Consider the following 26,640-nt stretch of genomic DNA (forward strand, 5'->3'; position numbering starts at 1 on the left):
TTCTTATCGGAGCGCATCTGTCCGCCCGCGGTCCTGCTCCCTAGTGGCTGAGACGCGCAACACACGTGCGCCCAACTTCTTTCCATGATGATGCTACGAGGTAGGCGAGGGGATGGCTCCGCGCCGCGACCACCAAGGGGCAGGACCGCGGGCGCAATGATGTGCTCTATGCGCTCCAGTAAGATAGCGCAACCTAGAAACGCGTCCAAATTTAGCACTTTTTTAGAAGGCCGTAAAATGCTGCCCCTGCTTTATGTCCTCCTAAAAGGAGTTGATTTAGGGGTTTTCGATGACGCTCAGCAAGTTTCTAATTGGAACAATATGTCTATTTTCATTCATTAAAAAGTCAATTGCTAAATTTAATTGATTAGCCGGCTGATCGTTACGATTAGCCCCCTATACTATGTTTCCCTGGCCGCATAACTCATTTGTACAAATTAACCGCATAAATAAATGTAACTTCCACAACTTTCTTAAAACTAATATGTTATTAAAAAAACACCCGGTACATGTTTAGTGTTTTTCTGAGCGCGACCCAACAAAATTAAAACATAATATATTCTTCTCTTACATTTTGACGCTGTGCGCCTTTGGTTCCAGGATTCTCAGCAATCATCATAACAGGAGCTAAAGTGGCGACGACATGCAGCCCGAGGAAGCGTTGCGACAGGCCGGCGACTTCGGCCTGTTCCAGTACCTGCTCATCACCTACCTCTGCGTTCTCGTTGCCCCCGTGCGCGTGATGCCCCTCTTCGCGCACATCTTCAGTTTCCTGGTGCCCCCTCACCGCTGCAAGGTTCCCCTGCACCTGTACGAGGGCCTCAACGTCTCTGGGGAGGCCATCCTTGGCGTGGCCCTTCCCCGAGAATCGGACGGAAGCTTGAGCCAGTGCAGGATGTACGACGTGAACGCCACGCTGCTCCGCCATGGCTTCAGGCTGGCACTGGTGCATCAGTGAACTTTTCGACGACTGCGCCGTCCGTTGACCTCGAAACCACGTCGTGTCAGTTCGGCTGGGAGTACGACTTCTCGCTCATCTATCCAAGCGTCGTCTCTGAGGTAAGTCGATTAGTGAGACAAATAATATGATGAAGATATATTCTCAAAAGGAAAAATAAGCAAAGCAGATAATTAAATGCTGCTAGGTACTTAAAAAAAGTATCGAATGCAACTCTGAAGCCGGAAGATTACTACTGAATGAATGGTGAGATCAGGAAGGGGTGGTTCCATTTGGAAATAAATATCTGAAACGAAAAGTATTTCGAAAGCCTCGCTCTTGGTGTAACCAAATTAATTTTTTTTAATTATTTGTGCTTGGATAAGTGTAAATTATACAGTCGGGCAATCCGACCGGCTGTACAGCCTACAGCCGGGTTCTCTTCGATGAACAGGGGTACAGTCATGGTAGCGATACCACACTTTGGAGATTTTCCTATTTGCCAAAAGTGGAAGAAGTTATTTCTTTACTGCAGTGATGCTTGTGGGTGTGTAGTTCAAGGAAAAATGAAAGACGTTTACAACTCCCTGTAACGCCGAATTAGAGCGCAGCTCTTGAGGAGGAGGAGGGGGTATGGAGAGGAGGTATGCGTCTTTTCCTCCTCCTGGTCTCCTCGTCCCCCTCCCCTCCTTCCTCCTCTCATTCTCCTCCCCTCCTCCTCCCCATCGTCCTTGCCCTCCTTGCGTCCCCCTCGTGACGTCACTCGTGACGTCACTCGTGAAGGCTTTGTGAAGTGAAGGTCACGTGAAGGTCGTGACGTCATGGGAAACGTCCCATGATGCAACGCGCGGTTACGCCGACGCCGACGGCGACGGCGACGGCGACGCCGCTCAAGCCGGGAACGGGCGCATAAGAGCTGCGCTCTAAAAGAAGAAGCACGTGTTGAGAATGTTTTTTTGCGAATGCGGAGGTATGTGACAACAATGACAGACACAACCTTTGCGGTTACTGTGCACTCTCCCGTGAACCGACCGAATGAACCTTTTCCGGCGATTATTTGAGTAGACTTGGGCGATAAAAAGTGCAACTTCCTGCTTTCATACCATCATCTAACGAGGAAGCAAGTATGCTACAATTGAATATATTAAGGTGAACTTATCAAAATCGCAGGTCCGCGCGTGGCGTTTCTTGGTCAGAAAAAAATTACACAATGTAATTGTGCACTGGGCACAGCGAAAACAATTGTACGCGGTTCATATATTCACTCAAACACGCACGCACGGATACAGGCAGGATCGAGTGCAATGCGTTTATTGGAAAACATTATGTTTCAGATGGACTGGGTCTGCGAGAACAGTTGGAAAACTACGTGGCCAACACCGTTTTCTGGGTGTCCACGGCAGTAGGAGTGCTCATCTGTGGGAATCTAAGCGACAGGTATACGGTGCTGCCGTCTGCACAACTGTAGGCTGTTATTTGCGAAAGCTTACAAACTTGTTCGGAATCTCCAGAATCAAGTTTGTCCCCTTTATTGTGTTTTTGACGCTCGCGCGACGACAAAGCTCAACAAAATGAAGGTAGAGACGATACATTATTCGTCTTAGATTGCACAACTAAAGCTATTTTAGAAGTAACCGACAGCACACGCGTCTCTGCATTTTACACCCCAATGTAGAACACTTCACGACAAGTGCTAAATCGGCATTGTTACATTCACTTTTCCCCTCTTTTGCCTCCTCCCTCGCTGCTCCGTACCTCTGTTGCTTTGGCTGCTCGTGCCTTTTGTTTCTTTTGCCCTACTTTCTCCTTGTCTTTCCAACCTTTATTCCTCATTTTCACGTGACTCTTCCCTGGGAGAGTCGAGAGGGCAAAGCATGTAAATTACCACAGTTGCTTTCAAGTCTTAGGTATTTCAGAGTTCAGGACTTGGGGACTTCCATGTGACCTGTGCCCATGACCCACATAATAACAAAGATTGCACAAATATGAATGCCGCATCGTTATTTTTCCTTTTCCTTCCCTGACCATGACGCTTACCGACTGTGTTGCGAGACTTTTCTACAGCTCATTTGTACCTTCCTGTCTTGACCTCTGCGCCCTCGTTTATTGTTTTTTGTTTTGTTTTTTTACTTTGCATTGCAATTCCCTTTCACATAACCTTTTTGCAATCCGTCTTAAAGACGACGTTTTGTGATCATATGCGATTAACATTCCCGATCAGGTGACAAGACGATATATAGTCATATGGCCACTTTTGTAAACACAACTTGTGGCCGCTACCATGTCCCCGTTCGTGTGAACAAGCACGTGCGATCGAGCTTTGGAAACGTCCCTTCACGTGGATGATGAATATGTCCGCATCCAAGAGGCCACCAGTTAGGCCGCCATACTGTTGACTTGTCTTGCAGAGTTTGCGCTGGCGGCCATCTTCCACCGTGCATTTTTTTTTTCGGAGTTGAAAAGCAAATTGGTGCACGGGAGTACCTCCAATGATTAGGTCAATCACGCGTTGTGTGATCTGACAAGAACAACAAGATTATTTAATTATGTGAAATGCGGTTAGTGGAAGCTGGTTGGCAGTGCGCGCATAGAAGCTGTACATCGTCGATGGTAAGCTAAAATAACACAAAACAAGGGGAAAAACATACGTTGCAAAGACGTCTTCTTGTTGCCCTTGAATTGTTGAAGAATAACTGAGGAAGGTAAAGGAGTCCTCCCGCCATGTAGCATACTGTGCTGCCTGTTCTCTGTGAGAAGGCCTCTGGTCCCGTGTCATTCATTCTTGTATAAGTTTTTTGCGTGCGCCAGAGTAGAGCCGCTGTAAGTTACAGTAAAGATTTCTCGTCGATCGTGCACGGGGTGGTGCCGGAGGGTGGCTTCTTTCCGGTGGCTGCAGTGACGCTCACGACTCGGTCGTTGAGCAAAGAGATAGATACAGATTATGGAACAACTTTTTACTCAACAACGCAATAAAACGTCGCGCTTGGCGTACTGTCGCTCGCGACAGCCCAACGCCAACAATGGCGCCTCGGCGCCAAATCCGTTGCCGTGCACGGCAAGCTCTCTGCCCCGCGAGACAGAGTACGCGGAGCCCTCGGGACCGCGGGAGATGACGACTTGCTCCGCGCACGGGCTCGTTCAGTGGCGTACCTTTTGAGTGTGTGTGTGTGTGTGGGGGGGGGGGGGGGGACACAAACCGAACCCTCCCGCCCCCCCCCCCCCCTTGGTCGCATATTTTTACCAGTGATGGGCCGAACTTTTGCCGAACTTTTCTAAAGTTTTGTCAATGATTCGGCAAAATTACAATATTACCAGACTTAACATTAATATTTTGTTTTTTTCTGACGAAACATATTTTTTTTTCTTCTTAATATAAATACAACATGTAGTGCGTATTGAAACAGTTATGACTAAATAAGGTGATATTCTAGAAGATAATTGTATCGATGTCACTTTTATGTGTTTACTGGCAATTTTAGTGTTTGCTTGCAGAAAGTGGCGTGACAACGAGGTTGGGTAGTAGCTGGCGCAGTCACGAATCACGCTACGAGAGTTTTGATTTTGAGGCTTCATCAGCGCACGCCTGCAAGTGTGTTTATATTGTTAAAATAAAGGCAATCACTGCGTTCTTACTTTCTCTGGGAGTCACCGTTTCGTGCGCGAAACCGGATGCAACGGTTGCTGAGCCTTCACCAGAAGAGATAACAATATCGTAAATATGCATGTTTTTCGATTTGAGTCACTGACGTCAGCTTTGCATGAAAGTGCGCGTTCCATATTCGCAACGTGCCGTTTTTAACCTTTAAAATTCCAGTTTCTGGTGTTAGGACACACACAGACTTTTAGGAAGATGGGAGAGTTAGGAATGTCGGATCTGCAACGTCGAGCATGATAGTTCTGTGTTTCACGAATGCTTTTCATCAGTGTTTACTAACGAGTGCTTGGACTCCGTTCCCACTCTCCCTGAAGAGCTTTACGAGCGCATGCATCATATTAACGTTAACTCCTCCAGTATTAAAAAAAATGGATTGATAAACTAAAACTTACTTCGTCCGCTGGAACCGATAACATCAAGTCTAAAATTTAAAAGAAACACCGCTGAGTATTTGAAACTCATCTTTAATCAGTCCTTATCTCAAAGCTGCTTTCCATCTGACCGGAAGGTGGGAAGGGTAATCCCAGTCTTTGAACAGGGCAGCCGCTCTTCCGCATCTAATTATCGCCCTATTTCTTTGACTTCAATTTTTTGCAAACTACTTGAGCATATGCTCTACTCTAATATCATGAGGCACCTATCATCCCATTTCTTTTCTTTAAACAGCAGCACGGTTTTCAAAAGGTACTTTCCTGCGAAACACAGCCCTGCTACTTCATCCATTACTTGCACACTAACCTTGAATGTCACGTCCAGACTGACGCAGTTCTTTTTTTTTTTTTTTCCAAAGCGTCCGACCGTGTCCCCCATCAACGCCTTCTTTCTAAACTATCATCTCTTTGCCTCGACCAATAACCGTTTGCATGAATTCGTGACTTTCTTTTTTCCCGTGTGCAGCTCACGTCCACAATGATCATGAATCTTCCTTAATAAATGTATATTCTGGTGTTCCCCAGGGGTTCGTACTTGGGCCCTTACTCTTTTTAATATTGGTTAATGACATTACCATTGAGATTTCTTCAAAAATACGCTTTTTCGCCGACGACTGTGTCATCTATAACAAATTAACTTGTGTGCAAAATAATAACCAGCCTCAGGAAGATCTAGATAAAATTAACAATTGGTACAAAGAGTGGATCATGTCATTAAACAAGTCTAAATGCAAACTAATTCACTTCACCAGGAAAAAAAAAACACCCTGTCATTTAATTACTTTTTGGAGGCCGATCTGATTGAGACCGCTACTGTGCATAGATACCTTGGTGTAAGACTAACATCTGACCTTTCCTGGAATAACCACGTTGAAGGCATTACTGCCGATTCATCTATATATATATAGAACTCTTAGACTAATCAGACGTAACTTAAGAAGCGCTCCATCCTTTGTCCGTAAGCTAACCTTTGACACGTAGGTCAGGCCAAAATTAGAATATGCTTCAACCATCTGGAATCCCCATCAACTGTACCTCATCAATACCCTATAGGCGGTTCAGAACAGAGCTGCTCGGTTCATATCATCCACTTATGACTTTTCTTTCAGTGTCTCAGCGCTAAAAACTTAACTAACCATGTCCTCTTTGCAGCTTCGCAGGAAAGTCTCTCAGCTGTGCATTATTCATAAACTCTACTACCACATTCCCGACCTCAAAACCACTTTGTTATTACCCCCCGACCGAACATCTTCTCGCCTCAACAACGTCTGCACCATCAAACGCATTTCTAGCTTTACTAACGCTTTCAATCGGTCATTTATTCCTCAAGCCATCAGCGACTGGAACAGTCCCCCATCCTCCATTGTCACCATCTTTGACCCTGCTGATTTCTCCTCTGCAGTAAAACTACACCTTTCTTGGCCCTTGCATGTGATGGTGTGCGGGGCTACGCAGATAGGCGAAAACCCTTACGCAGAGCTCCTGTCAGCGAGACTTGTACGTAGTTCAACTACTTTACTCAAGTGACTGTAGTTTAACTACTTTTCTTGGTAGTTTAGTAACTTTCAATTACATTTCTATTCTGGTAATTAGTAGTTTACTTTAACTACTTTTCCGAGTGACTTCCACTCAAATTACAAATTACTTTCTAATTTTAGTGGTTGTTTTGCCTATCAACAGAGGAAAGATGTTGGAAGATCAACTGATATTTGCAGAGGGGGAAGCATGTGGCGTAGAAAAGAGGGGACGAAAGAAAGCAATTTGGATAGTCTAAAACCCCCCAAAATTTTAACCAGCCCCCCACTGCAACGCACTGCTACGAGGCACGGGGAGCGAACAGACACGGCGCAAGAGAGGCCGAGTAACTGTGGGATTATCTCCGAATACTGGCGTTTCTTTGTATCCCGAAGCTCAAGGAGACTTGACGCATTTGAAGAAAGGGCTTGTCCCCGCTTCTCCCCAATGTAGGAATTCTTGCCCACTACAGGAGGTGCACATACTGCGTCTTCACTCAAAGGAGGTAACAAAGTGCAGCACCCGCTTTGAAGTTAATCTGGTGCTCCTGTATGTAGCTTGTGCTGTCTTTCGAGACGTCATCTGGTCATTTCTCTGAGTGTAGAAATGGCGGCTATAAGACTTATACAAATAAGTGCCTTATAAGTTGATTGTGTTAAATGCTTCTTTAGCGAGAATAAAGCAATTACTCTATGGCAGGAGTGGCCAGGCTGGCCTGGCCTAAGAGCCGCAAACAAAACCACGGAACTTCTAAGAGCCGCGGGGGGGGGGGGGGGGGGGCAAATTTAACTTCTGTTCAGAGTCTGACGGTACGTATGGGGGCACAAGGCTGTACGACTGTACGTATGGGAGTACAATGCTGTCAAACTGCAAGCTGCAGTGTGCTTTATTCTGAGATCCTTTCTTTTTTTTTTTTTTCTGAGGAAACGCGGAAAGGGGCGAAAGAAGGGGGGGGGGGTGGGGGGGGGGGTCCCCTTACCAGGGATCCGCGAGCCGCACTTGGACCAGCAAAGAGCCGCATGCGGCTCGCGAGCCGCGGTTTGGCCACCCCTGCTCTATGGTATATTAGTCGCCGGCATTTAAAAAAAAATACAAAAAAAAAAACTGATGCACCTTCGATTATGCGTTTTTCCCGAAAAAAACTGATGCACCACCGATTTTCCCTAAAGCATTGCATACCGGCCAAAAAAAAAAAATAAGAATAAAACGATGTATAGGGAATGAAAGGGCATTCTGAAAGAGTGTGTTAAAAAGTACTTCTACTTTACTTTGGAAGTTCATTGTATCTATAGTATGTTTTTTTAAAGTACATTGCACCCGGTGTACTTACTACTTTACTTGAAGTACATAACCTCTCATTTACTTTGAACTTCCAGGTAGTTTTCAGACGTACTTTACGCAACACTGTAAGCAATCAAACACTGTCTGCACACCACAGCACTGTCCACTCACACATCAAAACCTATGTATGTACTTCCTTGTTAGCATAGAAAAAGTAAAAGTAACTTCATAAGTAAATCGCTATTTTTTTACGGTATTTAGTAATTTACTGAATTACTTTCCATTTGAGTAATTTCTACTCTGCTCAAATTACTTCTGAGGCTAATACTCAGTAACTTAACTTAATTACATTTTTTGAGTACCTTGAACATTTATGCTGCCAGCCCGCCACCACATATCAAAAAAAAAAAAGACAAATAAATGTACAGAATATACACACTACATAAAGTATGTAGAAAGGAAAGAAACGAAGCGACAAAACATGTATCACAATATGACGAGAATGCCAGATGCATCCCATACATTCTGGCAAGCTCTCGTGACTCTGCCCCGTTTGTCGGCAGTGGCCTGCGCACACTGAGCGTAATTGTCAGTTGTCAGTCAATGTTTAAACTATCTCGTTGCATCAATGGAGAGGTCAAATGAAAATCACGTTATCCAGAATGCACCGCATCATTTGTCACTTGCGCAGTGGACTGCGTAAATTGCTGGTCGATCTTCTGTTCTTGAGGCAGGAAATATTGAAGAGAACCATACCCGCAAAAGCTCACAAACGCACAGTTACCGTGTAGCCTACTCCAGACCTCGCCGTAACCGATGGTTGTAGTAAACTGTGAAATGGTAACCGCGCGACTGCGCGGCGTCCATTTGCGATCCATGGCCCCGCCGCGTTCGCGCGCGTGGGCAGACATTTGCCGAATCTTTGGCGAACTTTCCTTCAAAATATCGGTATGTGCGGAATTTTGCCGAATCTGAAGTTCGGCAGATTCGGTCCATCACTAACTTTTACGGCGTGTGTGCGTGTAGGCGTTGTAAAAGGAGTGTGTGGGGGGGGAGGGGGAGGGAGGGGAGGGGAGGGGAGGAGAGGGCCAATTGTGTATGCGCACCGGGCGCCTTGGTCACGGGCTCCTTTTACGGCGCAGGCGATAGACCCCCTAGCAACGACGCTCGCGCCGGATGGGCTGCTCGGCAACGCGCGGGAACTTAAATTTCGGATTCGGACGGCGCGTGTATCACTCGAAGCGCGTTAACCCACCCCTGCGCCTGCGTTCACGCCGCTTTGCGGCGACAGTGTGCGGCTGCTAATTACTAATCTATTAACCCACTTAGCCCCCCCCCCCCTCTCCCACTGTACACGCCGCTTTGCGGTGTCCATTCGGCAACCCAAACCCTGCTGTCCCCCATGCACTTCCGTAAATGGAATCCCATACGATTTAGTTCAGCGATGTATCGTCAACAACATTGTTTTTTTTTTTCTTTTTTTTTTTTTTTTTTGTTAACGGTAAAAAATAAATGCCGTAAATATCGCCAAATGCCTCGACAAAACAAAATGTTCGAGGAAAAAAAAATAAAAAGAAGTAAGCCCACACCAGAAATAGAACCCGGGTCTGATACATATGAGGCAGACATCTCACCACTAAGTTATGCTACCTCTTCGGAAACTCGCATTGCATCCGCTGCCTATGTCGACGGCGGCAGCGCCTATCTCCAAGCAAGCAAGCAAAACGTTATTTTGTGTAAGGGCCTACGTTCTGGTCCGGACAGCCCGTCCGGCCCACATCTCGCGGATGGATTCCGCAAGGAGACCGTGGAGCCTTGTTCGTGGAGCAAGGCTGCACGAACCAGCCATTCTGGCGTGAGCGCCGTTGCTAGGGTTTGTATCGCCTGCGGGTTAAAAATATGCCCGCGCGGGTCGGGGGCCGGTGCCTCATGGTATTCCATGGGCGTCGCCGGCCAGTGTTTGCCCTGCCCAGTGGCGGCCGTTTAGGGGGGGGGGGGGCAAAATACATGCCTTGCCCCCCCACTCTGAGAACTGGGGGGGGAGAGGGGGAATTGGAGAAATTGAGTTTGAACGAACCCGTGCGCGGAGCAAGTCGTTATCTCCCGCGGTCCCGAGGGCCTTCGCGTACTCTGTCTCGCGAGGCAGAGAGCTTGCCGTGCGTGGCAACGGATTTGGCGCGGCGCCGAGGCGCCATTGTTGGCGTTGGGCTGTCACGAGCGACAGTACGCCAAGCGCGACGTTTTATTGCGTTGTTTTGTAAAAAGTTGTTCATAATCTGTAAATATCTATTTACCCAACCACCGAGTCGTGAGCGTCACTGAAGCCACCGGAAAAAAGCCACCCTCCAGCCAGCGCACCACCCCGTGCACGATCGACGAGAAATCTTTACTTTTACCTTGTTACATAGAGACGACCACTGATGAACCGATCAGTGACGAACATACACAAAACATTCATTTGTGACGGTCTTTGTATCTGGAATGGCTATTATAGCTGTCGGTTTACCTTAACAATAAAGAAAAACGAGCGAAAAACAAAATCGGAAACAAAAAGTGAAATTTGCGGACAAAACCAGCTGCCTTTAATCTTTTATATATATATATAATATATATATATATATATATATATATATATATATATATATATATATATATATATACCATTTGATTACAAAATTAGTTTACCCACTGAGTTAATTACGCATCTTTGTAACGTATTCATTGATGTATTCTGCATGGAAATTAGGTATCCGGCTTAACTCTGGTATCTCCACGCACCTTTGGTACGGCCGGGTCTTGGTGATCGTCGGCGTGAACCTCCTGTGCGGTGGCGCTGGACTGTACACCTTCTTCACTGAGGGCTTCCTCCATTTCGTCCTAAGCCGAGTGTTCTTGGGTCTCGTGATGCTCGCTCTCAGCATCACGCCCTTCGTGTTGGGTGAGTGAGAGGAGCCAAAGTGTGGATGTCTACCCTAACTCGTGGATCGAAATCCCGCTCTGTCCCCGGAGGCTCCTCTCGTTTCCAGTATACGGATGGCTGTTCTGGAGTGCAGCTGTGTAGACACTACTGCGTGATGCGCATGAAACGCTAAGGGTATCAGTCGCACTGCACCATCTACATGCCACTTTACAACATATTGAATCGATAAAAAACAACCGCATCTCCACATAATAAATGATATTGATTGGGGCGAAGCTCTGGTGGTGCTTGTCTGCGTAGACGCTGAGCCGCAGCATGCCGAGCCTTTCGTTCGTTTTCATCCATGTCACGCTGCGGTCAAATGCTCAAATGCGTATATAACCACGTTCCATACCACACATTCTCTTTCTGACATGGATGAAAACGAACGAAAAGCCCGGCATGCTGCGGCTCGCCGTCTACGCAGACAAGCACCACCAGAGCTACAGTGTACCAGAGCTTCGCCCCAGTCAACATCATTCACCACGTGGAGATGCGTTTTTTTGTTTTTTTTTTGCCCTAGACGAGCACGAGAGCACGTGCTCACGTGCTCGTGAGCACGTGAGCGCGTGAGCTCACGAACAGGAGCACGTGCACCCGACGGCGGACGGACATACGGACATGGCTAGCCCCTAAGGAGCGTCGCCCCTAAAGAAAAGGTTTAAAAGTCATACAACTTCTGAGTATGAATCCTCAAGCTGGTGTATAATTTTGTGAGTCGTGATACCAGCTGGACAAAAGACCGGCCCAGCCAGCAGTCCACTAAACAACACTGGGCCGTCATTACGCGCAACATCATCCCCTCACCCATGAGCTTCATTTAAACATCATCGGCATCTCTCTGTCATCGATACACTATATCATCATGATCATCAGCTAGCTTCGCGTCTACCCATAAATCATTCCATCCAGACCTCTGTGTTACTCAGATTTGTTTAAAAAAAGCCGTGAAAATTACACTTATGCGGTTTGTGCAGGTGAGTTATACGGCCAGGGGGACATAGTATAGGGGGTTAATCGTAACGATCAGTCGGTTAATTAAATAGATTCGTTAATTAACTTTTTAATTATTGAAAATAGACATATGGTTCCAATTAGAAACTTGCTGAGCGTCATCGAAAACCACGAAATCAATAATTTTCATAAAGACTTTGAGCGCGTGAGAAGCCTAATAGTGCGCGAAAGTTACCACTCGTGGAGCAGGTACAAGGCTAGCGGTTGCGGTAAGGCGCCCGCGCGATTTTTCCGTCTCTTATCTAGCCCCAGCCTTGTACCTGCTCCACGAGTGGTAACTTTAGTGCACTACTACGCTTCTCACGCGCTCAAATTCTTCTGAAAATTACTGATTCAGTGGTTTTCGATGACGCTCAGCAAGTTTTTATTTGGAACCATATGTCTATTGTCAATAATTAGAAAGTTAATTCACGAATTTTAAATATATAGTCGTCTGATCCGTTACGGTTAGCCCCCTATACTATGTCCCCCTGGAAGTATAGCTCACCCGCACAAACCGCATCAGTGTAACTTTCACGGCATTTTTTAAAACAAATCGGTTAAGTTAAAAAAAAAAACAAAAAGCACCCAGTATATTTATAGGACAGATATATCAAATATATATATATCGTCCGTTGTTGCTGTTTTCACTACGGGTTTTTTCTTCTTAGTTATATATATATATATATACTAATTTTTGACGTATTTTTTGTGTCGGGAGTTTTTGGCTGTTTTGCAAGGGGCATTCGCCGATCGTCACACTAAAAGACGGCTTGAAGAAATCATTCGTTGACATTTCTGTAAGCCACGCCGAACCTGAATAATCTTGGGCGTCATGTGTCCAACCGTATAAAAATGTGTGAATAACATAACAGGCTTTCATGCTTGAAAGCGTGATACGGAATATATCTTCCAAGTTCCGACGGCATTTCTACGACTAACAGCATTGGCAACGCTCCATTTGTCTTCGGCATGCAGTGGTGGAGTATGTGGCTCCGGAGCGGCGAATGATGGTGCTGAGCGGTTTCCAGTTCTCGTACCCCCTCGTTGGAGCTGCGTTCCCCTGGCTGGCCTACTACATCGGCGACTGGAGGACGCTCGTCTCAGCGCTTCCCCCGCTGGCAGCACCCTTTTTCTGCCTGTAAGGGGCATGGCGCACTGCCAAATGCTTTTTCACTCTATTTATTTGCCTACTCATCGTTCCCAGTGCCGCGGTCACAGCTGCTTAATACATCGCACAAACTACAGTCTTCAGAGGCATTGACCGAGGCGTCTTACTTGTACAATGTCCTGTCACATTGTCCTACAAGGACTGACCGCAGACAATGTTCGGAGCATATAGTATACGCACGAAGTAAACATGCTTCCAACATATGTGTGTCCGCACATAATCCTGTCATACATGTCTGCGGTGCTCGTATGCTGCACGCTATGTCTTTTATACTAGTAGAAACCTTGCGAAAGTAACACTCTGATTCCTCTGATTAGAGGTTTTATTAGTCCACCGTTCTTCAACCTAGGGACAGGGAGGCAGAAGCAACAAATCTGCCCTTCTGCTTCCCTGTTTTAATTACGTGGTATTGATATGTAGGCCCGCATCAAGGCACGGCCGGACTGGAAGCGCGCGCTCTCTTCTTACGGCCTTTGCTATCGCCCGGAAGTCAATGGCATTTTTTCTCCGTATGTAGTCCACTTGCTTGCCGCCAGGGGCGCAACCACCCCACTTCACCCCACTCATAGAGTCCCTTTGAGCTGCTTTGCGCTGGTGTTCGAGCTTCGTAGGTTGTTGTTTTTGCAACGGTTCCTCAGAATACTTCTGATTAACCATGCGAAGACGATCACGGACAGAAACGAAAAATCAACTGGATATGTGCACAAGCCCTCGAGAAAGCACTTTAGGTTATAATATGCACTGTGTGAAAATTGTACAGACACACTCGATCGTCTAGAGCAGCTGGCCGACTTCATGTGTGGCTTATGAAATGATGATGTAGACCACGGCAATAGATAGATTGGGCCTGCTTACATTTCACGAGAGTGTACGAATTATTTATGATTTAAAGCTCCTCCACGTATAAGGGTCCGTCTCCCCCTGTTCTTGAGTTGCAACACAAGTCTTGGAGGTAAATACGAGTATAGTTTTTCCGCAATTGCATTCGCTGTCTCTACTTACTACTTTTTACTCCCGAATCTCTCGGAGACGTGCGTCAAATATTCACCGTTTTGGGCTCATCAGAAGCGCATTAGATAGTGGCTGTGGGTCTAAACATAAGTATCACGTGTCAAAGGCTATAAAAATCTCGGCCGCAAGTTGCGACAGCGCTGAGATACACTGTCAGGCGCGCTTTGTGCAAACGGCAAAGGGTAGCCCAGGGGTTAAAGCCCCTTGATAAATGTGTTTTTACAAGTACCGCCAACCATTGTTGTGGAAATGCGCAAGACACGTGCCACGAGCGGGTGTTCCGCCGCCACTCGCTTCCAAGGGCCGCTCATTTCAGTGCTGCGCTGCCATTTGCTTCCAAGGGCCGCTCGAGACCTGGGCAACGTGCGCTCGCGCATTTGGCGCTACTCGCAAAGACAAACGAAAACATATCGAGGGGCTTTACCAGGGGTGAGGTGACAGCGCCCCCCGCGAATTGCGGCGGGAGGTGGCGATTGCTCCAATTGCAAAGGCCGTAAGAAGAGAAGGAGAGCGCGCGCTTCCAGTCTGGCCGTGATCAAGGTTGGGCAGTATCGCGATAAAAAAGAAAAAGTATCGCTATAGTATCTTAGATATACTTTCGGGTATCCGTATCTTTGTATCGAGATACAGTAAAAAAAAAGGTTTCTAAGTAGTGAAATACATTTACAATGTATCGCTTCTTTCGCAAAACTGCCAGGTATCTTTCTACATTTGTTATAGAAACTTATCTGTCGGGTGTTTATAGTAAACTGAAAATCACGTTTTCCGCGCGAGGGGCCCCGTGGTTTATAATATTTACCCACCCTCGGGAAGAGGAAAAGGGAGCGGGGGGGGGGGGGGGGGGGGAGGGGTCATGTGATAAATTCATATGAATTTATGAAACCTTAGTTTGAAACTGCGGAATTTGATTTCCATATCCGTGAAATTCAGACTTGGAACCTAAAATCGAAACTTACAATCTTTTTCAAACTTGTACCTCGAAAAATATGCGAAATATGCGATTTTTAGAACTTGAATCTTCAATAAATTTGAAATTTTCAAATTCTTTCGATCTATCTATAAAACAAAATTTGATATCTTCGAACTCGAGCTTTCAGAAACCTTAACGTTTCCGAATTATTCGATATTGAACCTTAGCGGGGTTCTAAAGTTGTGAACATTTCCAATTCGAACCTGAGCAAAGTTCGAACATTTCGCAACCTTTCGAACTCGAACTTCGGGAGGTTCGCGCTTGTCTTGTGCATACCCCACCCCTTAGCTTCGTCAGCTTCGTCTTCGTTGCTTTTTTTTTTTTTTTATGTGCGTTGTGTTGATTTTTTGAAAGGAGGGGAAATAAATTATGGTCGACATGACCACGGAAAAATAATGAAGTTTTTTACTTTCTTCTCATTTGCCCTATCATTGGACCCATGTAGATTTGTGCCTGAGTCCCTCCGGTGGCTGGTATCTCGTGGCAAGGAAGCGCGAGCCAAGAAAATCCTCCGTTTCATCGCCAAGGTGAACGGGAAGGTGCTCTCGGACGAGTTCATGGGAAAATGTCGAGTAAGTCTAAACTGCTTCCTGCTTTGAACGGATGGCCACGTGTGACGTTTGGTGCAGTTTGCATCCGTTATACACCAGCGACAGGCCTGCGTGCCCACGGCATGGTCGGCATGGTGTCGACGCGTGCGCAAACACGAGATTCGTTTGCGGTGAAGTGTCCGCGCATGCGCAATGCCGACAGCAGCGTCCCTGCGGTGGCGTAACATGAGAACGTTGAGCTGGTGTATCGAACAGGCCTTCAGGAAGTAAAACCTCACTAGCCTGCCTTTTCTCCCTTGTATTGACGTGATGAAAATTGCATCTTGGTTAGTAGATGACTATGTTATCGCTTTATTTTCTTCGTGGTCCTTGCAGTTCCCTGCTCCAAATGAATCTCAGAAACCCAAAGATTCTCCAACGGACATGCTGAAGACACCCAACCTCCGAAAAAATTTCATTCTGACTCTTGCTGCTTGGTAAGTCTGTCGACATTGAGAATGTTACAGATCCCAACTTCAGTCACATAACAAAACTATCACACAAGTCACACAGCATAAAGTTTGCAGCCTGTGCTGAAGCGTACTTGTCTAAAGCAGAAAAACAGCCTGAGTAGAGCTCCACCACCTTTGTCAATATATGAATTGAAATAAACTTGTCCTGGTGCTTTTTTATGTTTGTTCTCGTTTTTTTCCGTTTTTTTTTCTTTTTTTTTTCTATCAATCTATGGTTTTCCAATGGACCAATCTCTCTAAGCGTTCGGCGCATGCGTGAAGCCGCCATAACTTTAGTTCACAGGAGGTAGGCGACAGTGACCGAGACGACTCGTGCAGTTTCGGGCCCTGTACGGGCAAAGCTCCAGCAAGGTTGCGTACGTGCAAAGACGGCTAAAGTTCCCTCGATGCATTGCGTCAGCGGTGGCGTGAACAAACCAGCTATAATTTGTATTACTTTCTCAGAATCATAGATAGATACTATTCAGCCCAATTTTGTATTGAGCACTAAGGACATTATTTCATTTAGAAAAACAAGTTATATACTGTCATCAGATTAACTCTGTTTCATATATGGAAGAGGAGACAAAAGCAGGATACAGGCGGTACAATCGCGTCTGTATCGTCCATTATGTGCCTCCTCTTTAGGGTGCCGCCATTACTGGGTACCGTTAGTACCCAGTAATGGCGACACTTGCAATCTATGTTTAGTACTCAGAGTAATATATGCCTCACGTGAGTTGATAGTACTTCCCTCCTGACGACTGTGTGTGCCACTACCAGGATGCTGGCGTGCCTAGTGTACATGGCGGGACAACTGTATGCTGCCAATGCCAGTCACAACCCGTTCCTGATGACAACTGCCGTCAACGCGGTGGACATTGTGGCTACAGCCACCGCACTGCCGCTTGCCGACCGCTGGGGAAGGAGGCCCACTATGATGACCACTTACTCGCTTGCGGCGTTTGCGTACCTCTTCGCTGTCTCGGTGCCTGCAGGTAACACACTTGAACCAGGGCCCCTCTTAACTGGAACAGTCTCCATCAAAAGACGACGCTACTGCGCATGCGGATAATGTACCCTTCTAGCCCAATAATGTCTTGCAGCAGTTTATTTTGCATCGGGCCTTTTTATGGTGAGCATCAGTCAGTGACGTCACTAGGGTCAGCGGCACCCAAGGCAGTGGTTCGCCGCGCCCCCCCCCCCCCCCCCCCCCGCCCCCCTTCCCCTACTCTCGTGGCCCGCCGCGACACTTCTCTGCCTAGCTGCACCCCCTAAGCTGCCTGAGCGCTGCTCCCGGGGCAAGCCGCCCCCCCCCCCCCCCCCCCCCTTCTTGTGATGCCAATGGTGTACATGCATCCTTTTTGAGCACCGCCTTACCTTTTTACAGTGTCGGAGTGTCTTGTTTCCGATAACGAACACAGCATGCGCGCGTTTATCGCAGTTGGCTTTGGCGCCGGGAAAGGGCGAGTACGGCAGTGATACCCTCGACCCTTCCCTGATACTGGGGAATTAGGGAGTTTTCGTAGATAGTTTTCGCCGTCCCGCAAGGCACTCCGCAACCCGCTACGATAGCGGGAACTCCACAGTCAAGGCTATCGGCGCGCAGGCGCAGTAACAACTTCGTTGCGGAACGCTTAGCGGAGGGGGCAGCGCGGTCTACGAAAACTCCCTATTGTAGTAGACCGTTTCCGCAGTCCGCTAAGCACCCGGATAGCGCTCCGTAATCCGCCACAAGACCTTGAACTATGCAGACAAGGCTGGCGGGGCGCATGAGCAGCTGCGGGGTTTGCTTCACGGTTACCGTAGCGAAGGAGAAAAACACTGATAGAATAGTCGCTGTTGAGGCTCAGCGCATTCGGCCAATCACGATTACGCTGGGGGTCATGTGATCGCGCTCCTCACCACCTGCTGTTCCTCGCCTTCGGACGCAAGAATGGGATGGCCGAATCATACGCTGGGGCGCGGTTGTTCAACGGTGTAAACGCACCCGAGAGAGAACGTCGTCAATGTATAGGAGCCGACAATCCCACCGTGGGTGTTAGGGTGGAACACATTCGACGTCAGGATCAAGATGTGCGTGAACATGAAGCGCCACGTAGAAGAGAATGTAACCGAGCGAAGAATGGACACGCTGGCGCCACCAAGGGATTTGTGCAGGGTGTCCGTGAGAGCGCGTTTGGTGCTAGCTGCTCTGTGTCATCAGTTGTGGTTTATCCGAGACACCGCGCGACGCAACATCACCGTAATTTCCAATCACGACGCGATATCACTGAAATGTCGCACCACTGACGCTGTCCATTCGCATCACGTCATGTAATCGTCCACCCATTTTTTTTTCTTTTTACTGATGCACCTAATTGGTGCATCATTCTTAGACTAATTGTCTCAAGTCTTAGTCTTAATGTCTTAAGCTGCATATAAGTACAACTCTGAAATATAAGAACTGCATAATGTTGTAAAAAACACGCAATTTAGATTAATTTAGTTGTCATCAGCTGGAAGTTAGAACTGACATCAAAGGTATTTGAAAGCAGCCGTCGTCACTGACAAACTGAAAACAGCAGGGTGTGTCTTTCGAACGCCCAAACCCAATCACGTGCACAATTCCTTCCGTCGTGCTTTGGCTGCAAGCGCGCCGAAGCGTTGTTGAAGATACTGAAGCGCCTGCCTGCCGTTCTCACATTGTCAGTGACTACAGCTCCATATTACTGATAATGCCAACTTGTAAAAAAAAAAAAAAGGATACGTTTTGATACAAGTTTTGTTTTCTGGACATAAGTTCATTATCACCTTCGATAATATATCTAATCTAAACACGATGCCCCCTTTTTTTTCCTGTGACAGTGTTTTCCACTGTCCAGTATCTACCTCCTGAAACCCCTGCTTTATTGCTTCCTTGTTTGAACTTGCCTTTACCTTCCAGAGTTGCACCCGCACTTCCCATTTTCCTTCCACTTTCCCTTCAGTTTGGTTAATGTTTCACCGTTCCAACAACTTTAGTTTGTTTTTCAACAAGCAACCAAACCTTCTACTGTGCAGGTGCAACCACTGTCGAGACCCTGGTATTTATGCTTGCCCGAATGGCCCTGACAATGGCTTACAATGTGGGCTACCTGCACGCTGCCGAGGTTTACCCGACGGCTGTACGGTCTCAAGCCTTAAGGCCCGTTCACACACATGCGTCCGTAGCGACCGGAACGACCGGAACAACCGAAACGACCGTTCCAAGGGTCTGCAACCGTCAGTTGCCATAGCGACGGAGGGACGCACGCGCGTGTCGTTCGCGACGCAAGGAGTTGGAGCGAGCCCAACTTTCCCCGATGCGTTCGAAACAACCAAAACAACCGACCAATCACGACGTGCCCGCCTCGTCGCATCGTTCTGACAAGATGGCGGCGGAGGCGAGGTACGCGGGTGAGGTCTGCTCCGAGGGGGACCTCATCAATGAAGTAGAAAGGTACCCGTGGCTGTGGAACGCCCGCCGCCTGGACTACAAGGACGCAGTTAAGCGTGCCAACTCCTGGCACGCCATTGGAATCGCTGTCGGTGAGTACTGTCTCAGTACAGAACGCCGGTTTCAAAGCGCCAAAAGGACGGAGACAGGAAGCAAACAGTTGCGTTTTTCCCCGTGTCCTCGATTTTTCGGCGCTTTAATATTGCCTGTGACATGTTAAAAGGTCATATTGACCCACCGTACTGCTTATCTGTATCCCGATTCACTGTGTTTGTCCGAGCGGCGTATTGTCGAGACTCGGACGAGCTCGCGCGGGGCCGTCGGCCGCGGCCCGTTCGTGCTCGCAGAGTGCTGCTCGCCGTCGGCAGATTCTCATTATGTAATGTGTCCTGGGTTTTTATGACCCTCCACCCCGAAGAAAAGCAATAAATAAATGCGGCGTGCAAGTATACCAATATGCGTTCCGTTTTTACAAACTCGTTAAAAAAGAAGAAATCGCATGCACACACTACCATTCCTTGAAGAAAACGCGGGTAAAAGTACTCGTCGGGTAAACAATGAGAGCACACGCCGAGGAAAAACAAACGCACGAGCGTGCAAATCTAGCGAACACTCAATCATCAGCCGCAAGTTATTTTTCGGCAAGCAACTGATGATGCGGCATTCGCGCTGTCAGTCGCTATTCTGGATGCATCAACTTCTGCTTGGCGTCCAGACGTGACGAGAAAGCATGTAGGCAGATCGAACCACTTCAGACATAATTTTGCTTATTGCAGCGGTGGTAGTTACAAGTAGATTAGGATTCGGAGTACCATTTGTGTTTTAAAATTCGCAGAGTGAAGTAAACGCTTCCAGTAAATCAGATATCAGCATGGTGGACACAGTACGTCGGTACTAAGCTTCACAACGTATGTGAAACCTAGTTTAATTAGGATTGCTATCATACAATGACTATTTCCTGCCAAAAAATGACATTCCTTTTTCTCAGCATTTGCTTTCTCCATTGCAGGCAGAGACTCGGACGCCTGCATTCAGGCATGGCGGGCACTACGTGCCAAGTTCGCCCGCGAACTCAAAAAAAAAAACCAGCAGCCGGAGTGGAGCTGGAAGAGATGATGAGAGGGAGCCGACATGGCCCCTCTACAAGCTGCTCAGTTTTTTGCAGGGCCAGATCCAGCACCGACGGTATTATGCTAGATCTTTTACTGTAACCAGTGCATCTGATTCTTAGTATGAATGCTTCACATTTTCGGTTTCTTTTACCAGACCCAAAGCGCCCGCCAGTACGAGTGGGCCGTCGTCATCAGCTGCTGCTGGCCCTGCGGCTCAGCCAACCGGGGCCAGGGTTACCCCCAGAGGCAAGTTTCCTTACATATTAAAAATGACGAGCTTTTCTTAGCTGAGAAGCTGTGCTTCATAAAACCTCTGCAGTCTAGTGACATGGTGGCTAAATGATGAAACTGTTTCAGGACTTCCATGATGTCATTTGTGAAATTTAAATAGTTCTAAATGAGTTCCTAACTTTTTGTACAACAAATATATTGTTAATAACAGTAACTGCATGCTTGGATATTTAAGACGTAACTTTTCTCTAGCTCCATCATCGTTAAAATTACTACTTTATAAAACACTGGTGCGACCAAAGCTTGAATATGCATGCTCGGTCTGGGATCCCGGTGCAGAAAGCCTCATATTAGCGCTCGAAGCCATCCAAAAGCGGTCAGCATGGTTTATATTATCAAACTACCATCGTACATCAAGCGTCACATCCATGAAAGCTAGTCTCTCACTGCCCCTTCTTTCCACTTGTCGCACTATCTCTCCACTTGTCGCACTATCTCCCGTCTCTGTTTATTTCATAAAATTTACTATGCCAATTCACTCTCGAAAGAGCAACTAATCAGTGCCCCCATATACGTATCATCTCGCCTCGATCACTGCTGCAAAGTTGGTATACCCACTTCCATCTCAAATATTTTTTCAAATCTTTCATCCCAAAAACATCTCGTGAATGGAACGGCCTTCCCTCACCCATTGCGACCATTGGCGATTTTGTTCTCTTTAAAGAAGCACTAACAAGTTACTATTCATGATCTGTGCCGGACTAACCATTTTTAGCGTTTTTGTACTTCCGTTGCCCACCCCCACTGTAATGCTTCGGCCCTGAGGGTATAATAAATAAATAAAAAGAATAAATAAATCAGTTGTTCTTGGTGCGACTATTGATATTTGCATTATGTACGTGCAGTGATACCCATTATGCACCTAACCCCCTATCCAGTTCATTGCATTGGTTATGAACATAAAGGGGGCAATGCCTGCATTCATAACACATCTTTATGTCAAAAGCACCATATAATTTCAGGTCATTAAAAATACCATCAGGATGGTTTAAAAATGTGCTATGTGTCTGACAGAAAATATATCACATGCGTGCAAAACCTTTTATTTCTTCTGCACTATACAGGTGAGGGGCGGCTTGTCCCCTAATCACTCTGCCGGAGTTATCGGTTACAGCGACACTCATGCTTTGTTTTTTACGTGCGCAGACCTGCTCATGGAGGCCTACTCCACCGAGGTCGAGGACATTGATGAAGCCACGGAGCCAGACAACGGCATGGAGTGCACCAACGTAATGTTTTAGCTGCTCACAATTCTTTCTTGATAATTCCCAACATGTTTCCATGGACATGTGCAATTTGAGACACTTCAGCCTCTGACAATGTGAATGCCGACAGAGCCGCTGATATCTGGCATGGGGCGCTTTATATTCCATTGCAACACAACACCAGGAGACGGAGCCCTTTCTTATTAGTACAGTGAATGGTAGGGAGGAGGAGAGCAGACCCCAGCGTTTGCTGTGGCAATGTGGAAAGAGGGGAGGGTTCCGTCTCCTGCTCTTGAGTTGCAACGGACTATAGTCTGTTACAACTCTCATGGACTAGTCAACTCTTGCACACAGGGGTGAAGCATTAGAAGTAGAAGAAGAATACGTAGTGTTAAATTGACACAACCATTTTTCAGCTGGACGTGACCCAATGTTGCTATGCCACGGCATTTACTGTATTTACTCGAATGAGAGTCGCACTGTTTATGAAGAAAACGTGAGGGTTCGCTTTTCCGCAGAGCACAAAGATTGCCAATCACCGATCACCAATCATGATTCCAGCTGTTTACAGGACAGAGATAATGTTTTTGTGCGAAGATACCATCTGTGACGATTGCATTTGTATGGAGAATCGTGTTCTGTATCTGGTTATTCGCTATGTTATTTATGCGCAATGCAATTATTGGCTGTATATGTGTTCTGTGGGAAAGTAAGCGCAAGGTCCTTATTCATAAATAGTGCGGCTATTACTAGAGTAAATACGGTATGCTGCTTTTTGTTCCGTATGCGGTGTTCCTGGCTATTGCTGTGGTGAATTGTTTTTTATTTCTTCTTTGAAAGCACTCAAATAATATTTTCAGCGTTTCAATGGATGCGACAAATGTGGCAGTCAACATTTGGCTTTGATGATGCGTTGCTAAATACAGTACAACTTCACTTGAGTGAACTCCAAGGAAATAGTTCACTTAACTGAAAGAAACTGAATATATTTACTAGAATATGGAACAGCATAGGGTACAGCATACATCGAGTCAAAAGTGTGAGATGCAATTTATGGAGTCACATACATCAATATATACAAAGTGCATAACAGCTACGTTGCTGACTTTCTCATCTTGAAGAAAAAAAACAACTTAATTTTCATTTGCATTGGCACTCTTAAATTGCAAGAAGTAACAAAGCAGTCCAGATACTCTATGTTTTTTTTTTTGCACTTCCTCTGTCACAGCTTGTTGCTGTGACAATGCCATACCTGCAGGGCATCATCCACTGGCTCGAAATATCTTGTGCAGAGTCGTTTCCTGTTGGGATTGAATGCAGTTTCTCTTTCAAGCTTCAACTTTTGCTTCACTATCGTTTACAATGTTCATGGGTATCCTATAGTCCTTCGCAACGTCTACTTCCCTTTGACCGTTGTCCAGACACTGAAGGATTTTGAGCTTGTCTGATAGAGGCAATTGCTTTCACTTCGTTGTACTGATTATGAAAGTGGGCACACGAACTGCCGTCCTGCCGTTGTTACCCAAAGCTAAGATGGCCGAACGGAACCAATGACAAAGAAGAACAGACGCACCACATGGTTCGTTTTCGTCTACCGCACCGCCACTTTGCCTCGGCAGTGTTGTAAACGCCAGCGATGATACAGTGCAGTGCTGATACACCAGCACTGCAGAGCACAAAACTTCGTTGAACTGATTGCAAAAATAATCCTTGGTCCACCGATAAAGTTTGTTGGGCTGAAATATGAGCTTTTCCGAAATTCGTTAATTCCTTTAACTGAAACATTTTTGCATCGAATGCATAGGAAAATGCTTGGGGATTATTTTAAAGTTTGTTATTCTAAAATATTTGTTCAACCGACGTTCGCTTAAGTGAGAGCTTACTGTGCTAAACTCTGCTTCCTTAACCTTGAATTAGGTTGAAGGCTTTTTTACAGTTTTCATTACTCGTACCACATGCAGTGGTGGAACGGTTGCGCCATTTTCGCCAAACTGCGTCAGAACGAAAACCATGCTACATGCTGCTCCAAAGGTTGTATTTGTGCACAATTCGTGCCATGTCTGCGCTGAAAGGGAGCTGTTCTCAAAAAGGAAACTGAAAGTGTCTGGCACGTGGCATTCTTGGCGATGCCACTGAAACTTAAGAAAGTACAGTATTATGTGCGATGAGTAGGGCTGCACAAATGTTCTAATTATCAAGTACTAGTTTCACATCATACGCTATTTGATATTGGCTTCAAAATTTACTGCAATATTCATACTTTTCGAAGTATTGATCATCGACACGGAGTGCGGCAGCCGTGAACGCTCGATGAGCTCACACCCTTCCTCTAGTTCACGGCCACTCAAGCCACGACCTACAATGTCATGAAGGAGGTTATTTTTTGCTTGTTTTTGTAATTCTAATTTGCCTATAACTTTTTAGAATAAAACGGAATTCGAGAAAAGAAAAGTGTCATTAGGCTACTACGATCAGTGTACTCAGGTCCGGTGCAAATGAAAAACCAGTCAAAAAGTTGTTGCGGGGCCCCTTTAACGAAACTGTCCCGACCTGGTCCTTTCTATAGGACACAACGCTGGATGACCTGGCTCCGTCAGCAACATGCGAGGTGCTGCTGCAGCTGGAACGAGACCATCAGCCGCCACGCCCTTCACAGCTGGAACCAGCCTCCGCTGGTACCAGCTGTGAAGGTCTCTCTCCACTGCAGCAGCCAGCTCCAGACCAGCAGCCTCCTCCAGCACAGCAGCCCGCTCCTGCTGAGCCAGCACCCCACCCGCCGGCTCGGAGGCGCGCAAGGAGGACAGGGCCTCCTCAGCCACTAGATAGTTCTGCCCTGCTAAATCTCATCGCAGAATCAACAAGGCAGATGGCGAATGCGCCTCTGCAACAGCAGTTGGACGTGACGGACCCGTTAATGGCATTTACAGTCCACCTGTGCCACGAGCTACGGCGCGTGCACCCTGATGAGCTCAGCGATACCAAATTTAACTTGCTCAAATTAGTCCACGAATCCCAGAAGAGACGCCGTGATCACCTAAACGACGAGTAAAATGTAAAATTCCGTCTACCTCTTATCACATCAGAATAGGATCTATTGTAATTGGCAAGGGCATATGAAAAAGTAAGGTGCACCATCGACTACCGTATAAACCGGAATATAGGTAAATTTTTTTTTGAAAATGGACATGAAACAGTTGATCCTCGTTTTATATAACGGTCATTAGTGGAAAAATGAAAGCCGTTTACAACTCCCTGTAATGCCGAATTAGAGCGCAGCTCTTGAGGAGGAGGAGGAGGAGGAGGAGGGAAGGGTACTGGGGGTCATGTGTTCTCGGGGGGGGGGGGGGGGGGGGTCATGTGGCCCCCAGAGAAATGTTTCCTCTAGATTTTGTGGGAAAATTTTTCCGCTAGATTTAGCAGGGAAATTTTTCTGCTAAATTTAGCGGGGAAATTTGTCCGCTACATTTAGCGGGGAAAGTTTTCCACTAGATTTAGCAGAGACAAAAGCGGGCGGCGTGCAGCAAGGTAAAGAAAACTTCATTTTGTGGAAGGAATGCGGTGTACCTCGAATTGAAAACAAAGGTGGCAAATTTTATTTGATGTCTGAGCGCCAGATTGCCACCTGTAACGTCAAAGTGCATTCCTACGAAAGCTGTCAAGGTCGCTCGTGTTTCCGGGCTCTCAAGGGCGCAATTCAAAGGGACGGCATCGTCCCTTTGAATTGCTTCAGTGAACTCGTCGTCGGACGAAGGTTTTGAAGCATCTGAGTTGTAGCGTTCGTACACTTCCTGTTTTATTGCGTGCAAAGCAATTAAATTAATGCCGTGTTTCCTCGTCCTTCCGTATACTTGGCCGGTTTTGTTACCAAGGTAACGTTGCATTTTCTTGCCATAAAAGCTTTTCTTTTTTCACTTTTTGCAACTTGTAAATTAGGGAGTCGACTTATATTCCGGTTCAACCTATATTCCACTTTATACGGTAGGTGCAGAATTGAGGGAATTTTTTATATGCGCATGGACAAGTTAGTTATATTTCAAGATGCATTTACAGTCCTTAGGTGATTATTTAAAATAATGAACATTACTTTTAAATTAGTATACATTATGTGAACATATTTTTATTTTAGTGCTTTAAAAAAATGCATGTTACTTTTTTGTTATGCCCTTGTAGTTTTCATTTAAATGTGATAAATAGGTGATGTCCTGCTTTTTGCTGCAACTTTGTCTTTACAAATTCTTTTCTGGCTATTTTATTGCCATGCATCACCCATTTAAAGTCAGTGTTCTCATTGCCATTCAGCCGCTGATGGTGTGTATATAATCTTTTCGACTCTGACATTTTATTCTAGACATCACTTGTGTTGTATTTGGAGAAATTTATATTTTTTATACTCTTCACTACTTAGCATGTCCTGAAGATTTCATTTATTATTCATGACAACATTTGCTTTTTCTTTCTGACACGGGTGTGTCGTAAAAACTGTGATCCGAAGACTTGTCCTTTTGGAGCACAGTGCAGTGAATTTTTTTTTTTTTATGGAGTTGTGTGTTGCCGCACAGCGCAATGAAATATTACTGCCGTGATCTGAAAAGCCTTCCTTTTGAGGCGCA

The 26,640-nt window shown here is 46.3% G+C and overlaps 1 non-coding gene across 1 annotated transcript in view; it reads left to right on the top strand.

Annotated features, from left to right (window-relative positions):
• The first annotated feature begins 400 nt into the window (after nucleotides 1–400).
• LOC8032728 overlaps nucleotides 401–26,640 on the top strand; it is a 50,710-nt gene continuing 24,470 nt past the window's right edge. The window contains exons 1-8 of the transcript XR_005715390.2: nucleotides 401–1,059; nucleotides 2,272–2,373; nucleotides 10,602–10,757; nucleotides 12,750–12,912; nucleotides 15,369–15,495; nucleotides 15,850–15,950; nucleotides 16,749–16,963; nucleotides 19,008–19,124. This is a non-coding gene — a transcript (solute carrier family 22 member 21). The remainder of the gene's footprint in view (nucleotides 1,060–2,271; nucleotides 2,374–10,601; nucleotides 10,758–12,749; nucleotides 12,913–15,368; nucleotides 15,496–15,849; nucleotides 15,951–16,748; nucleotides 16,964–19,007; nucleotides 19,125–26,640) is intronic.

This window comes from Ixodes scapularis, unplaced genomic scaffold (assembly GCF_016920785.2).
Source record: "Ixodes scapularis isolate PalLabHiFi unplaced genomic scaffold, ASM1692078v2 PGA_scaffold13__105_contigs__length_92229423, whole genome shotgun sequence".
Lineage (NCBI taxonomy): Eukaryota > Metazoa > Arthropoda > Arachnida > Ixodida > Ixodidae > Ixodes > Ixodes scapularis.